General features: G+C 37.3%; 1 protein-coding gene across 1 annotated transcript in view; it reads right to left on the minus strand.

The window, feature by feature from the left end:
* The window catches only part of GREB1L (GREB1 like retinoic acid receptor coactivator), a 339,947-nt gene that overhangs the window by 159,241 nt on the left and 164,127 nt on the right, over window positions 1-16,579 (minus strand). Inside the window, exon 4 of the mRNA XM_044683023.1 lies at window positions 1,205-1,457. The gene's annotated coding sequence lies outside the window, so the exon portion shown is untranslated. The remainder of the gene's footprint in view (window positions 1-1,204; window positions 1,458-16,579) is intronic.

Raw genomic sequence — 16,579 nt, forward strand, 5'->3', positions numbered from 1 at the left:
TCTCTCTCTCTCTCTCTCTCTCTCTCTCTCTCTCTCTCTCTCTCTCTCTCTCCCTACCCCCCCACCCCCCTCCTCCTCCTCGCTCCAACTTTCCTCTTCAGACTATTTTCCAGATGTTCCAGGCTCAAATGTTAAACCAACTAACTGGGATTCTGTAATCTTCCTGGTAACCTTAAGTAACAAACAGAACCTGGACCCTAGTGGTAATGACCCTCTTGTTCTTTTTGGCCTCAAAAGGATACGACAGGTCATAAAAGAGAAAAAGATCTTTGGCCTCCCTTAGAAATGCTGGGTCATTTAAAGCACATTGTAACCTCCCAAAAGGAGAGAAAAACAGTGTCTTAGGGGCTTAATCCATTATGCTGCTGCTGATAGGCAGGGTTGCCGCAAACCAACACCCTTAAATTCTTAACCCTCAAGAGTCGTCTCTGAGGAGTCTTTGTCAGAGTGAGTGCCACCTTCCCTAATTCTAAGTTCAAAGTGTTCTAACCCAGTGGCAAGCATCTTAAAAGATGGGGGAGAAATGAGTAAAATGAGTAACTTCTCTTCTGGAAGAGCACCCTCCTCAGACTGGTGTTTTATGTATTCAAAAGATAGTTTATCTAGGCTATTTGTTTGAACCAGTAGCAGTCTGGAAGAATTTCCAGCTATAAACCCATAATCATATGAAATTAAATTCCCATATTTTTATATAACATTTGCTAACATTATATATATATATGTATATATGTATACATACACACAAACACACACACACACACACACACACACACAGAGCTTATGTGCCAAGCACAGTACTAAATACTTTACAATATCCCATTTGATCCTCCTAATAGCCCTGGGAGGTAGGTGCTATTATTATACCCATTTTACAGATGAGGAAACTGAGGCAAACTCGGTTATTGAGAAAAACTCGACAGCAAATACTTCATCTTCCCTATTTACTGATAACAATTAATGAATATCTTTTGGAGTGGAAATGGATCCTTCCAAAAAGTTCTCCCCTCCCCTCCCCCCCTTCCTTTGGTGTGTTTCTGAGGTAGGAGAGTAATAGGATGTCGGGATGGGTCAAATCAGTTCAAGAATCAATACAGAGGCTTCGTTAAATTCCAAAATGAAAGAAAGACACAAACCAAAAGACCCACCTAAATCTTAACTTGGAGGAAAAGTCACTGGCTAGAAAAAAATCGTGTGGTGATGGTACCTTGGCTTCTCTGTGTTAACCTTTCTGAGACACGTTCATGGTTGAGGCGGGAGCAAAGACTTCGCGAGCCTGCTGCTGCCGCCGCCGCCGCCCCCGAGGCTGCTCCGGCTGCCGCTGCCGCTGCCGCTACCACTACGGCTGCCGCCGCTGCCGCTGCTGCGGCTGCTCGGACTTCCACGGCTGCCGCCGCAGCTGCTGCTGGCCCCTCCGGGCCGCCTCAGAATGCCGAAGCTCACCCAAGCCTCTTTCACACCTGCAAAAGAAGCAAAGCCAGAGACGTAGGTGCAATTCCAAGTTTTCTATTCTATATTTTAAAAGGAACAAAAGCCTCATCTCTATCTGCATCCATCACAACTGGTTAAACACAGAGGCAGCCTCCTTCCCTAATCTCTAAAGGCGACGGACCAGATCTCTAAAGGTGTATATACTCCTTAGTAATTATTGCCCTTGGGTTGGGTTCTTGTTGAATATAAAACAAAAGAAAAAAATTTAAATTAAGTCAGCATTTTTGAGAGGCGCCCTTATGATGTTAAAAAGCCTCCTTTCTCTTGGAAGTTTGGTCTTGCCAGGAGCACAAGCGAAAGTTAATGCGGCTTTGTTAGTAATTTTACTTTTCACAGTTTGAGACATTCATGGTCCCTGGTATCGGTCCAAAAAATATTAATTTGATGAAACATCAATATTCTATGATGGAAAACAGCTTAAAGTGGCCTGTTTTCCTATTTGGGGGACTAGTTCTTTAAAAATGTATAAAGAAAAAAATCTGGTTGCAAAGGAAAAAATTACTTTTATCATTGTATTAAGCTGTAATCTTAATGCTGCTTGTTTTAGAATTAGAATTACAGAATTTTATTAAGTAGAATCAGTTAACTATAGTCAATAAAAACTAGGAAGAACAGTAAAGAATCATGTAAAATAAAAACTATTTGTAAAACTACTTGTATATACATAATATATAGGGTTTCCCATCGTTTTAGTACTTTGAAAAAATAGCACATTTTCGTGGACTAAACTGACTACAAAGTAAACTGGGAAACCAGGAAAACATTTTTAAAACTATTTTTTCGATGAAGTGATTTTCAGTTTTATAATCCCTTCATCTCAAATTTGGAAGAAGGAAGCAAAGAAAAGAAAAAAGAAAGAAAAAACAAGGCAATTCTCGTTTTTGAAGTCAAAACAGTTTACCTCTTTTACTGATCAGAAGGAAGGTCATCGGGAAAAAAAAAACACAGCACAAACGACACAAGCAAGATCAAGGCTTCCACGCTCATGTATTTTCAGTCCCAAATAGGCATTTTATTCCGAGTTATGCATCCTTGCTATACCACACCACCAATACTAAGGCTGTCACAGATGGTCAACAAGGTCAAACTCCATTACTTCCCCTGGAACTCTAAGGCTCTATGAGGCTCCCAGTGATTTAAAAAAAGTCTGTAATCCAATTCCAATAGCTCCTGGGTCTAAAATTATTGCTATTTTTCGGCCACGTGCTGCACACTTCACCTGCTAGTAATGACATTTTTGTATTTTCTTCTAATTACACTCAAAGCTAAGACCTTTGGCCCAGGGCCACAGACCTCCATTCAGGCTGCACACATTCTGTTAAACGCCCTGATCCTTTGTTGTCACTCTTCCCCTTTCATCTATTATTTACACCCATTGAGAAGAAAGATCTTCCACCATTTGGATGGTTTAAACCTTCTAATCATCTTAATTTCTGCCTTTCAACCTGTACTCTTCTTCATAGAACAATGCCAAATCGTTTGACAAAATCATTTTTCAATTACATTTCTCTCTCTGCTTTCATTCCCTTCTGCCCAATCTTCTAGTCTTAGAAATCCTCCTTTAGGTGAGGTTTTGGTTTCATCCTCCTCACATTTTGATTTTCCAGAACCATCAAAATAGATTCTTTTTCACATAGTATAAAAATCTCCAAGTTCATTCATTTTGCAAAACCAATAATCAATAATATATTTCCCTGTTGCCATTGAAGAACCTATTAAAAGTCAGTTACTTGTTTAAAATACACTAAAAGAATCTGCTCAACTGTCCCCAAGGGCTGAATGTTGGATATTTACAGCTAAGAGTTATCATTCCTGAGCAAAATTGTAATTAGTATTCAGAAAGGAAGTAGGAGGTGAGTAGATGGGGGGAAAATCTCATTACAAATTTAATACATTTTAATAACTCTATATGTTCACTTTTAAATAAGAATATCTGAAAAGGCTCTGATGTTTCTCAAAAGAACCAAGCACAAAAAAATCCAATAAACTACTGTAATTTTTCACACACCTTTCTTAGTTTCCTATTGCCATTCACAGAAAAACAACAACAATAAAAGCAAAGAGTTGTTTACCATGATGCAGATGACCACTTGGATCATGGCAGTTATCCAAAGATGCAGATTTCTGGGTGGTTTAGAAAATGACATATGATCCATCTTTGTTCTTTCTTCTTCTATTGCTCCGCTTACTCTTGATTTCTAACAGCGTTTCCTTGTTGTCTGTCCCCTCTGCAGACCCTCAACCCCCTTGTCTTTTCTTATTTTCACCATTTGCTTCAACCAGCAGCAGTTCACTGGAGACTCATCCATCTTGTAATGCCTACAGTGACAGATGCTCTCAGGAACAACCATACTGCTGAGTGAACAAAAGATAACATCATCTCTAGGAACTCAAGAGAGAAATACAACTACAACCTAAGACTGGGGCTGTCCTGACAGACATTGGACCATAAACCTCTTCTAAGTGAAAAAGAAAACAATTGCCCCCCCCCCAAAAAAAAATCAGGCACAATCAAAGGCAGAAAAGAACGATTATTTGTAGATTGCCTTTCTACTCTGCATTTCACTATTCCCCCACCTCCTCTACCCCCCAGCTTCTATATTGGGGCAATTCACTTGGTAAGAGACTTAGGGTGAAAAAAGAGAGATTTTTTAAGTGTTTTTTTTAAATGTCCTTTTTTCTGGCAATACTCTAAAAAAAATTCATTTACACGCAGTTCAAACAATTTCAGGATATACTACAACATCCACTTCCTGACATTTCTAGTCTGTAAAAAGTAGTATTATCATTGAATAATGTATAATAACTGAATTTTATTGTTCCAGAATCTGTATACACATCAAAATCAAATACTAAGAAAGTAAAAAATAAGAATGTGATATACACGGTCCTCAATATACATTGTCAGCTCAAAAGATAAGAACCTCATTCATTACACAACCTACAACTTGGGTTATAAAAGACAGCTAAGAGAGGATTCTGGGAAGTGCTATAGATCTCTCCTCTAACAAAGGAAAGGTCATATTAACATCTAGAAACAAACTAAGGAAAAGGGGAGTAAATGCAGAGAACGCTTTCCTTGCACTAATCAAGGTTTTGTTTTGTTTTGTTTTTTCAACTTTTTATGTGGTTTTTAATATAGCAGCGTCAAAGAAACTTAGCTACAAAATGTAAATTGTTAATTTCACTTATAATATGAAGGGGAAATATTGAGAAATACAAAACAAAGATGAACCCAGAGTTCAATTAAAAAGTCTTGTAATCAATGACAGGAAATATTTGTTTTAGCAGTAGTTATTTAGAAATGCTATTTCCCAGCAATGAGCAAAAGTACTGCTTCCTATAAATAATTAATTTTTAAAGAGAGTAGCAGTATCTATGTATCTTTTAATGATAAATATAAAGTGTTTATTCAATTAAAAACTAATTAAAGACAATGCTCTATAAACTTATTGTTTTCTTCCAATACCAAGTATTAGGGACCAATATCTTCCTAATCCTAAATTTACAATGTTGTCCTTAGTAGTTATGGTGGAGTTTTAATCCCCAGCTCCTCATGATTTTACTGAAAAGATACGACTTTCTAATCACTAGTTTTATGTCATGAGTCTATATTAATTTGACCAAAAAGAAATTATACCAGCTTGAGGAATGAAAATCCCATTCTTATAAAATCTTTGTCTTTAAATCTCTTGAGTGCAACGGGCAGCTATTTCACACTTTCAAAATCTCCCATTTTAATACACCCAAACACAAAGTAAAAAATGAATGGAAACAAGAAAATCAATTGGAGGAGGGGAGGAAGAGAAGGGGAATCAGTTAGGGGAAGGGTTCCCAATTGTATACAACACCTGAACTGTAACATGGGCTGAAAAAAAATGTTGAAAGCTTAGCAGCTCTCAGCAAGCAACTACTCAAAAAAAGTTGTCTTCATTGTCTCCAAATATAGACTTGGTCTTTTAACTACACAAACTACAGTTTTTATCTAAAGAGCCCCCTCACCCCCAGCTTCTCATGGCATTTTCTAAACCTAAGGAACTCAATACAATTAATAAGTGTAATATCCCAACAATATAGTACCACAATCTGTAACTTTCGACATTAACACTAATTACCAACAGAGAGGCATGACCTTGAAATGACAGCTTCATTAATGCAAGTCTTATTGGTGAAGGCTTTAAAAAGACCTAGTTAAATGAACTAGCTTTAAACACAATAGGATCAATATGCATGTACACCCCAGTGGAAAGTTCTTATTGCCTGATTGATCAAAAACAAAACAAACTTTTTTTTTTTTTTAAGTCCCCATTCCAGATCATAGTCAGTGCCAGAAATCTACACAGGAAAAAAAAAATCCATCAAAATGAAACTCTTAAAAAGGTTTACCCTTCACCATCCTATTTGCACTTCAAAACCCTTTAAGTCCTTCAGCTAAACCCCAGGGCTGAACCATTTCAATAATAACAGAGGGGACCAGCAGTGATTTATCTGCCTTTTGGCCTCTGGACAGAGCTGTAATGTCTGCCAAGCTTTTCTGCCACTACCCCTCCCTCCCCCTCGCCCCAAACCTACTTTTCTTCAGTCTTGTATCTGTAATGCTTTATAAACAACCTTCAGAAGATGCTTAAATGCAGAGTGTGCCTCTCCCAGTCAGATGCAAGAACAGTTTGTAACTAAAGATTTGGGTTCAGTATTTTTGGCATAGATTTCAAAAAATGGAATGACACTGAGTAATCAGAATTCTGAAACTGCCAGGTTTGATTTTTTATCCTTTTTCGTTTTCAGCTTTGAGGGAAAGGGAAGAAAACCCTTCATTCTAGCTTTGGTCTTTCCACCACCACCACCACCAATGCTAACTACTAGGAATGACTGCTCAAAGGGACCAATATATATCAGACTTTTAAATCTTGTGTGATCATAGCAAACCAAATCTTTTGGATTTGTGCAAATCTAAAGACCATGAATTTTAAGCTACTTTAACAAATCCAAAAAGAGTAGAGGTTTCTCAGGTCACAAACTCCTGGGTCACAAGGACCTCATAAGCAGCTATCAGACCACTATGACTCAACTGATTTACTTTTGTTATCAAGTATACGCTGTAGCTGCCATCATTGAACAATAACATTTCCCTTCGCTGAAAAACAAGCACCAACAGTATCAGTGCTTTATTTAATCCAAAGTCATTTAATGCAAAACAAAACAGCCTCTTTGAAAACTTAATTTCTTCACATCACTAAATCCACCAATATTTTCTTTCCTGAATGAACAAAGCCTATTTCAAGCTTAAACTTTGATACTTTAATTGTAGCATCATCTCAGAGAAAAAGATTAAAAATTGTTTCTCTTTTTCAGCTTTTATATTCTTTTTCACTTATGGGAAGGAATTTTACCTTTTTCAGTGTGTTGATTTAGAAGGAAATGCATCTGAATGTCAAATTAACAAAACTGCAAAAGATTCTTCTACGGTATATGTGATTCAAGTTTTACTTATATTAACTGAGAATGTCCTTGTCACTTCACTATTTTCCTTCAAACATTACAAACTGCTAATTTGCTGGTCTTAAGATCATAGGACCACAGTTCTGGCCTGTACAGGACCTCAGAGATCATCTAGTCCAACTCCATCATTTAAAAGCTATGGAAACTGACTTGTACAAAAATATTTATAGCTGCGCTTTTTGTAGTGGCAAAAAACTGGAAAATGAAGGGATGTCCTTCAATTGGGGAATGGCTGAACAAATTGTGGTATATGCGGGTGATGGAATGCTATTGTGCTAAAAGGAAAAATAAACTGGAGGAATTCCATGCAAATTGGAGAGACCTCCAGGAAGTGATGCAGAGCGAAAGGAGCAGAGCCAGAAGAACATTCTACACAGAGACTGATATACTATGGTAAAATCGAATGTAATGGGCTCCTGTACCAGCAGCAATGCAATGACACAAGACAGCTCTGAGGGATTTATGGTAAAGATGCTACCCACATTCAGAGGAAGGACTGCAGGAGAGGAAACATATAAGATAAACAATTGCTTGAATGCATGGGCTGAGGTGGACATGAATGGGAAATAGACCCTGAACAAGGACACATGTTACAACCAGCGGAAATGTGCATTGGCCATGGGTGGGGGGATGAAGGGGAAAGTAGGGGCATAAAGTATGTAAAAAGGTTAAAAACGAATATTAATAAATGTCTAATAAAAAAAAAAAGCTATGGAAACTAAGGCCTTTGGAGGTTAACTGACTTGCCCAAGGTCATAAAGGTAATAGGTATCAGAGTTGAAATATGAAGTCCGGTCCTATAGGTATTCTCATTGAATTAGCAGATGCATTTTACTTAAATACGACTTCTATCGTAAATGACTAAATATTAGAAAATTAAATAAATTAAGTTGGTGGGGAAAAAAAACAGAAATTAATTTGAGTTTTTCCACTAGTGAACACTTTGTCATTCCCTTTTAACTAATACAGAAGATCAAGTTCTTATTATTTCTACTTTGCCCTCTTATAATAGCTTCCTTAGGGCTAGGAGGTGCAATGGATAGAATGCCAGGCTTGGAGACAGGAAGACTCATTTTTATGAATTCAAATTTGGCCCGAGACACTTACTAGACAAGAAACCCTGGGCAAGTCACTTAACTTCTGCGTGCCTCAGTTTCCTAGTCTGTAAAATAAACTGGAGAAGGAAATGCAAACCACTCCGCCCCACAAGATTTGCCGAGAAAACCCAAAATGGGGTAATGAAACAGATATAACTGAAACAACTCACCAACAATAATAGTCTTCTTGCCATGATTCTCTTACCTTTCTGATTTTGTCCTACAGATTGATGTTCCAATGGACTGCTCTAAGTAAGTCATTTCTTGATTCAAAAACTTTCAGTGGTTCTCAAATGTCTTCAAATAAAGTCCAAACTCTAGCATATCATGCAAGCTATCCTCAATTGAGCATCAGCCTTTCTTTATAACCTTTTTCATATGAATTCTCTTCATATCCTATACATTACATCTAAACTGTGGATTGTCATCCTGCAAACATGCTTTTTCTGGGACTATTTCAACATTTTTGCACATGGCATATAGGGATTGCTGTAAGGATAAAATAATGGATGTAAATTGATAGTTGTTTTTGTTATACTGGTGCCTAGAATGCTTCTACTACCTCTACCTCATTTCTTACTGTTGGTAGGCAATCCAACCCTTGTATGATCTCAACACTCATTTGTACTCTTGTAGACTTAAGAATCTAATCTATATTATATATTTGTAAGGCTGAATAAATCAAATGACCCCACCCCACTTGAGGTAAGTGATCCTTTCACAAGGTGAGAATGCATGTCTAAGGTGATGAAAGCGTTAGAACTAAAATGTGGGAAAAGTGTCAGACTGACTAGAGTGATGATCACAGGCTGCTTAGTCATACCCTAGGAGTCTCTATAAAATATCAATCCAATTCCACTTCTGACACAGGAATGAGTACCAGCCAGGAGATGCCATTCTAGCATAACTCTTATAGAAGACTTGTTTTAGAGAGCCAGAAGAACACACTTCAGCTTCTTTTTTCCTCTTTCCTACCTTTCCCTTAGCCAGAACAGGATCTTTCAAGTTTCAAAAAATCCAGAGGAATTTGGATATCTCATCTTCCCATCAGCATCCTGGTACTGTATCTCTGAGACAGTAACAGCTGACATGAGAAACTGAGAATTGACTGGATGTGATGAGAGAAGGTAGATCCTTTGATTCATGGTTCCAAAGAGTCCCACAAAGAAATTATACCTTCCCTTAAGGGGAACTTCTTGAGAATCCTACAAGGAAGAAAAAAGGACTTCTAATAACCAGTTGCCTGATTGCCACAGGTGTTCTCTATGCTTGAGCCCACTTTCCCCAGAAACCCGTATTTACAGGTGTGAGAATGCCACAGTCTTTTGGCAGAGATATTTTAAAGCAATGTAAGTATACCAGGTATCACTGTCTAAAAGTAACTGACTGACTGACTAAATAATAATCATTTGAGGGAAAAGCTCACCTTTAGGGGCTCAAGCCAATAGTCCTAAAAAAGATAACCTGCAACTCCACAGGGCTGTGGAGATATAGGCTGCCTTTATGTGGGACCCAACTTATCAGTGAGTTGAAATTGGGGTAGTTGAGCATGCACTAAATATCGATCACTCCTACTCCCATAGAAGAACGTACCTGTCTACAATCCTATGGATACCATGGAGATTAATGAAAGCAGGATAAATACATTTATTCTTCCATAAATGTTCAGCATTTGGGTAAGTTTGAAGGGTGGGGACCTAGTTAAAACTCAAATTCATCTAAGAGATCTTGAGTGAACCCACTCTCTTTCTAAATTTATTTCAACCCCAACCCCAAATCTTTTTAGTTCGAAACTCAGACCTTGTCTTCCACTAAGCCTGATTCTGAATTTGTGGGTTTGACCTAACTAATGCTTATGAAACCCCATTTTGCCTCTGTCAATCAATAACAAGCATTTATTAAGTGCCTATTATTTTTCCAGGCACTACATTAATTGCTGGGGATGCAAGGAAAGGTCAAAGGCAGTCCCTGCTCTCAAGCAGCTCATAATCTAATGGGGGGAACTCCATTTTTCACTGACATTTTTATATTGGGTGCTTTGCTTTTCAGTTTTGTGGCAACAGCCTGTTATACTATTTTCCTGACCTTGACCTGTGAAGGGACTCCTCCATTAATCTTGCCCTGCTTTTTCTTAACTTCTCTTCCCCAATCTCCCTAATTCCAAAAGCAGAGGAAATTTCAATCAACTTCAATAAGGCCACAACAATTGGGGCTAGATATATCTTTGAGGGCAGAAACTGTCTAATTCATTCTTTTTATTTCCACTAGTAGACCAGCACAATATTGTTCTCTGTTCTTACCTCCACCTCTTCAGAATTCCAAGCTTTCTTCAATGCTTGGTTTAAGTGACCCCTCTCACAGGGGGCCTTGACAGTGAGAAGTCTTTTCTCACTTTCTCCAACTTTTGGTGTTCCAACAAAATTACTTGTATTTATTTTGTATACACCTCTCTGTATGCATGTTTCCCCACCAATAGAATACCAGCCCTTTCAAGGAAGGTTCTATTTTGTCTTTTTCTCAGTGTCACTGGCCCCAGGTACAATGTCTGGTATATAGTAGGAATTTAATAAATGTTTATTGAATTGAATTGTACCTTGTAAATATAATAATAATTCAACAAATAAGTTAGTTAATTAGGGAAACCAGTATTTTTTAAAATTTATAAATACAGAACCAGATGCATTTCCAACATTCCCAAGCACTAAGATATCATGTTCTGGCATATACCAATTAATCAATAAACATTTATTAAGCACCAGCTGTGTGCCAGGCACAGTCCACATATAACATACATCAGATCCCTAATGCTAAAAACTGATGAAAAACAAATGCAACAGTAAATGAGCTTAGTGAATGGTTGCAAGAATAAATCATAGATTAATTAATACTTAAAATAAAAATTTATATTAGAAACACAAACCAAGATATATAGAAACTAAAAATGAAGGTAAAGTGCTCACTGATATTACCAAGTCAGAAGTGACTGATAAGGCAAAGATTTTCTTCATTTACTATATAAGACAGAGATAGGAGAGAGAAGTCTTCCTCAAAGTATCAATGACAATCATTGATCTTTCACTGAAGAGGAAATATTGAATTTTCATTAAGTATTTATCAAATGTACTAGTATTCTGGATGCTCTTTAGACAACACAGAAACATTGGTTCCTGTCTAGCAGGAGTGTTATCTTCCTAGGGGAACTGAAAGAATGGAGGTTTCTTTCTTTATCTACTTTATCTACACTCTTTATCTACATTTGATATATGCCAAAATTTTGGGAGGCTGTAAAAATTAAATCAACATTTGGAATACTACAAAGCCTCCTCACTGAAATCCTTAGTTGTTCCAAAATCATTGCTAACCATCAACCCAGGAAAATCCACTGAGTGAAAAAACCTGTAGTTGACAGGTATGAGTTATTAGTCCACATAAAGATAAATGGTGAAATGGGCCCAGAACTGGAGAGGAGGATACATTATTGCATTTGGGAGCTGACTTTTTTTTTGGCACTAAGAGCATCCTGAGATGCTTCAGAGCCATGAAATTATGATCAGGTATGTTATTAGGAGAATCAAAATCACAGGTGACCCAAAGAACTATAGAAAGATCATGAAGGATGCAATAGTGGTGCATTTTACCACTGATGACTGATATATCTTTCAAATTTACTCACCCAATTTTCACTTATGGATTTGATCCCCACTGACTAGCTGCTACCTCAGGATTCTAGAAATATTCTTTGGGGTTTGAACTTCTAAACCTATACCTCATAAGCTCTCATTGGCAATGCTATACATTAAAAGTCATCTAGAAGATGAAATTAGGTCTTATCAAAGGCTTTTATTAAAATGACACAGTAAAAGCAATATCTATAACATCTCTCTCATGGCTTTGCCATGGACTTTATCATGATGCATCCTCTACCTTTCCAGATTAGAAGTTCCCTTTACTCCTATCTCTTTCCTCCCCATTCATTGGTGACTTCCTTCTTGCACTTTCATTCTAAGGAAGCACCCAGGCTAGCCATACCTCATTCCTACTCCTGATCCTCCTGGCTTCACCACTATGCTCTTCCCTCTACTCCCTAGTTTTCAGCTTTCTTCTATGTGCTCTGTTCCCCTTTTAGAATGAAAGTTCTGTAAAGGCAGGGACCATCTTTCTTTTTCCTCATATTTGTATTCCCAGCACTTCACATGGTTCCTAGAAAGTAGTAAGTTCTTAATCATTGCCTTTTTTTTTAATTTGGAAATTTTTATTTAATTAATTAATTTAGAATACTTTTGCATGGCTACAGGATTTATGTTCTTTCCCTCCTCTACTCCCACCCTCTCCTGTAGCCAACATGCAATTCCATTGGGTCTTACGTGTGTCACTGATCAAGACCTATTTCCATATTATTGATATTTGCACTAAGGTGCTTGTTTAGAGTGAATATCCCCAATCATATCCCCATCAATCCATGTGATCAAGCAGTTGTTTTTCTTCTGTGTTTCTGCTCCCACAGTTCTTCCTCTGAATGTGGATAGCGTTGTTTCTCATAGATCCCTCAGAATTGTCCTGGATCGTTGCATTGCTGCTAGTAGAGAAGTTCATTACATTAGATTGTACCAAAGTGTATCAGTTTCTGTGTATAATGTTCTCCTGGTTCTGCTCCTTTCACTCTGCATCAATTCTTGGAGATCATTCCAGTTCACATGGAATTCCTCCAGTTCATTATTCCTTTGAGCACAATAGTATTCCATTACTAAGATACCACAATTTGTTCAGCCATTTTCCAAATGAAAGGCATATCCAATCATTGCCTTTTTTAAAAAGGTCCTTCCCTATCTTCTGTCTTAGAACCAATACCATATATTGATTCTAAGGCAGAAGAATGATAAAAAGGGTTAAGTGACTTGCCCAGGGTCACATAGCTAGGAAGTGGCTGAGTTTAAATTTGAACCCAGGACCTCCCATTCCTAGACCTGGCTCTCAATGCACTGAACTATCTAGCTTGCTCTTTAATAAATGCCTTTTGAATTAATTTGACAAAACATGACCTTTCATCACCACAGTCAGAAATCTGGGGATACTCTTCCACAAATAAACAGAGGTACAGTGGGATGAGTGGGCTAGAACCTATGACATAATTAGTATTGACACACACACATCAGGGAATACATGTGGTCATAGCAACTGTCAACTTAGAAATTAGGGCCATGATCACAGAATCAGAGCATTTGAGAGTTGGAAAGGACTTTAGCAGTCATCCAGTTGAGTCCAACTCATTTATAAAAGAAATCTCTATTATGACATCATAGGGAGTAGTTTTCCAGCTTCTGATTAAGGATCTCCAAGTAAGAGAATAGTTCAACACAATTGAATAACACAGTTGAAAAGAATCAAAGCTATGTTGTGACAGCTATAATTCTGAAGAAGTCAAATTTCCTATCAACCCTAAATTTTCTTCTTTGATCTTTGACCACTGTTCCTGATTCTACCCTTTGGGGCCAAACAGAACAAGTTTAATCTCTCCTTCATATTACTGCCCTTCAAATACAGTGATACCTTGGCATTTGTCATTAATGAAGGTATGCTGAGTACCAAATGAATTTTTCCCATAAGGAATAATGTAAATTGAATTAATCCAATCCAGACACCCAGAAAACCCAGAGTTTATATAAGGCATTATGCTACTGTCTGGAAGGAGTCCCCTTCCATAATATCTGAGAACAATTGCCCTTCTGGAGTTCTTTCTCTTTCTCTTTTCTATCCCTTATCACCACTGAACCCTGCTTGAGATCCAGGTGTGAACATCCAATGATGTTAGTGTTCATCTGCATTTCAAAATTCCTCTAAAGTGGAAAAGGGTCTGGTCATTTAACCAATTTACAAATCTGCTTGTTAAAACTTTATCAGGGGGGCAGCTGGGTAGCTCAGTGGATTGAGAGCCAGGCCTAGAGACAGAGGTCCTAGGTTCAAATCCGGCCTCAGTCATTTCCCAGCTGGGTGACCCTAGGCAAGTCACTTGAACCCCATTGCCTACCCTTACCATTCTTCTGCCTTGGATCTAATACACAGTATTGACTCCAAGATAGAAGGTAAGGGTTATTTATTTAAAAAAAAAAAAAGAAAAGAAAACTTTATCAGGGTCATATTTTTCAACAAAGTTTTATACTTCTACCCATTTTGCACACATTTCCTTGATTAATGAAGTGGGGACATCCTCCTTTGCCTCCTCCTTGCATGAAGAAAACTCTTGCTCCACTAGCTATTTGTGCTCCCTTTGAAGTTTCTGAAGCTCCTCGGTGTTGAGCTCTTCTTTATACACCTGACCTAACATGTGATCCTTTGTTTTGGCTGGAGAGGGCATATTCTTCCGGAGATCTCAACATCAAGAAGTTCTAGCAAGCCCTTTGAGTACCAAGCTAATGTCAAATACCATGACAATTTTTTTTTTATCAAAATGCCTAGAATACCAAATTCTATGAGTTCTGAAACCACTGAGTACCAAGGTTTGACTGTTCTTGAAAACAGGTATCATGATTCCTTGAATTTTTTTCTTCTTCAGGCTCAACATATTCTCTTCCTTCAACCAATCCTGGTATAGCATGAACTCAAGGTCTTTTACCATCCTGGCTATCTGGTTCTGGGAAATCTCTGACTTAATATCTTTCCTAAACTGAGGTATCCAGAACTGAAACCAATATTCCAGATGAGGTCTGAGGAGGGCAAAGTATATTTGGGATTATCACCTCTCTAAGTCTAGAAGCTGGACTTCTCTTAATGTTGCTTATTAATGCATTAGATTAGATAGCTGTCCTTTAGCTTGCAGTCCATGAAAAAACCTCTAGATCTGTATCAGGGTAATTACTGTTTGTTTCTGGTATTGAAGGCATCCTTCAGTAGATATATTTTTTACTTTATGGTTAAATATATATTCATGTAATTGCACTAAAATGTGATATTAAATCAATTTCAAAGAAAAAAGTTTCATACAGAAGATCAGAAGTTGAATTTTTATACCCAAGTATAATGCTCTACATTTGTCTCTACTAAAGTTCATCTTATTAGATTCAACTGACAATATTCTTTCACTCTTAATGGAATATGTATAAAGTTCCCCTTTATGTCAAGCCATAGGGGGATAGGTCAGGCATTCAGACTTTGTATAGGCATAACAATATATCGATACTTTGTTAATACGTTAACACTACATCATTTGGTGAATACATCAATTGGTATATAGAAATATATATATGTAATTGTTCCTGGGTAGATCAAGTTAATTTAGTAGAAATTACAATACTACCTAAATTAACTTATTCACTGCCAAATTACAAAAAAATTATAACAAAATTCATATGGAGGAACAAAACATCAATATAAAAGGAATCAATAGGCCAAAAAAACCTGGAAGAAAGGGAAGGAGACTAACAATACTAGACCTCAAACTACAGTACAAAGCTGTAATCGTCAAACAGTTTGGAACTGGGTAAGAAATAAAGAGGCTGATAAGTAGAAGAGATTAGTTACACAATATATAGAAGCAAATGAACACAATCACTTTGTGTTTGATCAAAGCTAAAATCCTTGCTATAGCTATAAGAATTCACTATTTGATAAAGATTGTTGAGAAAACTGTGAAGTAGTCTGTCAGACCCTATAGGCATAAACCAACATTTCGCACTATACAGCAAGATAAACTTTAAATGGGTACATAAAGGGTTGTATCTTGAGCAACTTAGTAACACATGGAAGAAACCACATGTCAGATCTAAGGACAGGTTCCTAATGAACCATGACTATAGGAAGAAATAAGGATGATTAAAAAGGCGCTCTTGAGGTATGTTTTAAAAAAGAACAGAAAATCCCCCAGTTTATTGCATGGACATATACAGTAATGTCAAGAGATGACAGAATGTTTGATCACACTACCACTATTTTGTTTGTCTGCTTCATCAAGGAGAATCATCTTCAATCAATCAGTTCTATTACATGCCAGGCAATGTGCTAAATGCCAGTGATACAAAAAGTGACAAAAGACAGTCTCTGCTCTCAAAGATCTTACAATTTAATAGGGGAGACAATTAGTGAACAAAATATTCAAACAAACTGTAGAAAAGATAAATAGGAAATAATATAGGGGATGCAAGAGAATTATGAGGGATTAGGAAAGGTTTCCTATAAAAGATAGACTTTCAGTTGGAACTCGGCAAAGTTGAAGAGCATACCAGGCATACAGAACAGTCAAAGAAAATGCCTGGAACTGAGAAATAGGAGGATCTTGTTCACAGGAGGCCTTTGTCACTGGATTGAGATGTGAGAGGGCGTAAGGCATAAGAAGACTGCAAAGACAGAAGGGGGCTAGGTTTTGAAGTCATTGAATGCCAAACAGAGTATTTTATATATAATTCTGGAGGCAATAGAGAACCACTGAAGTATATTGAGTAGGAGGGAGACATGATTGAACCTGCACATTAAGAAAATCATGTTAGTGGTTGAATGGAGAATGG

Source organism: Gracilinanus agilis, chromosome 1 (assembly GCF_016433145.1).
Source record: "Gracilinanus agilis isolate LMUSP501 chromosome 1, AgileGrace, whole genome shotgun sequence".
NCBI lineage: Eukaryota > Metazoa > Chordata > Mammalia > Didelphimorphia > Didelphidae > Gracilinanus > Gracilinanus agilis.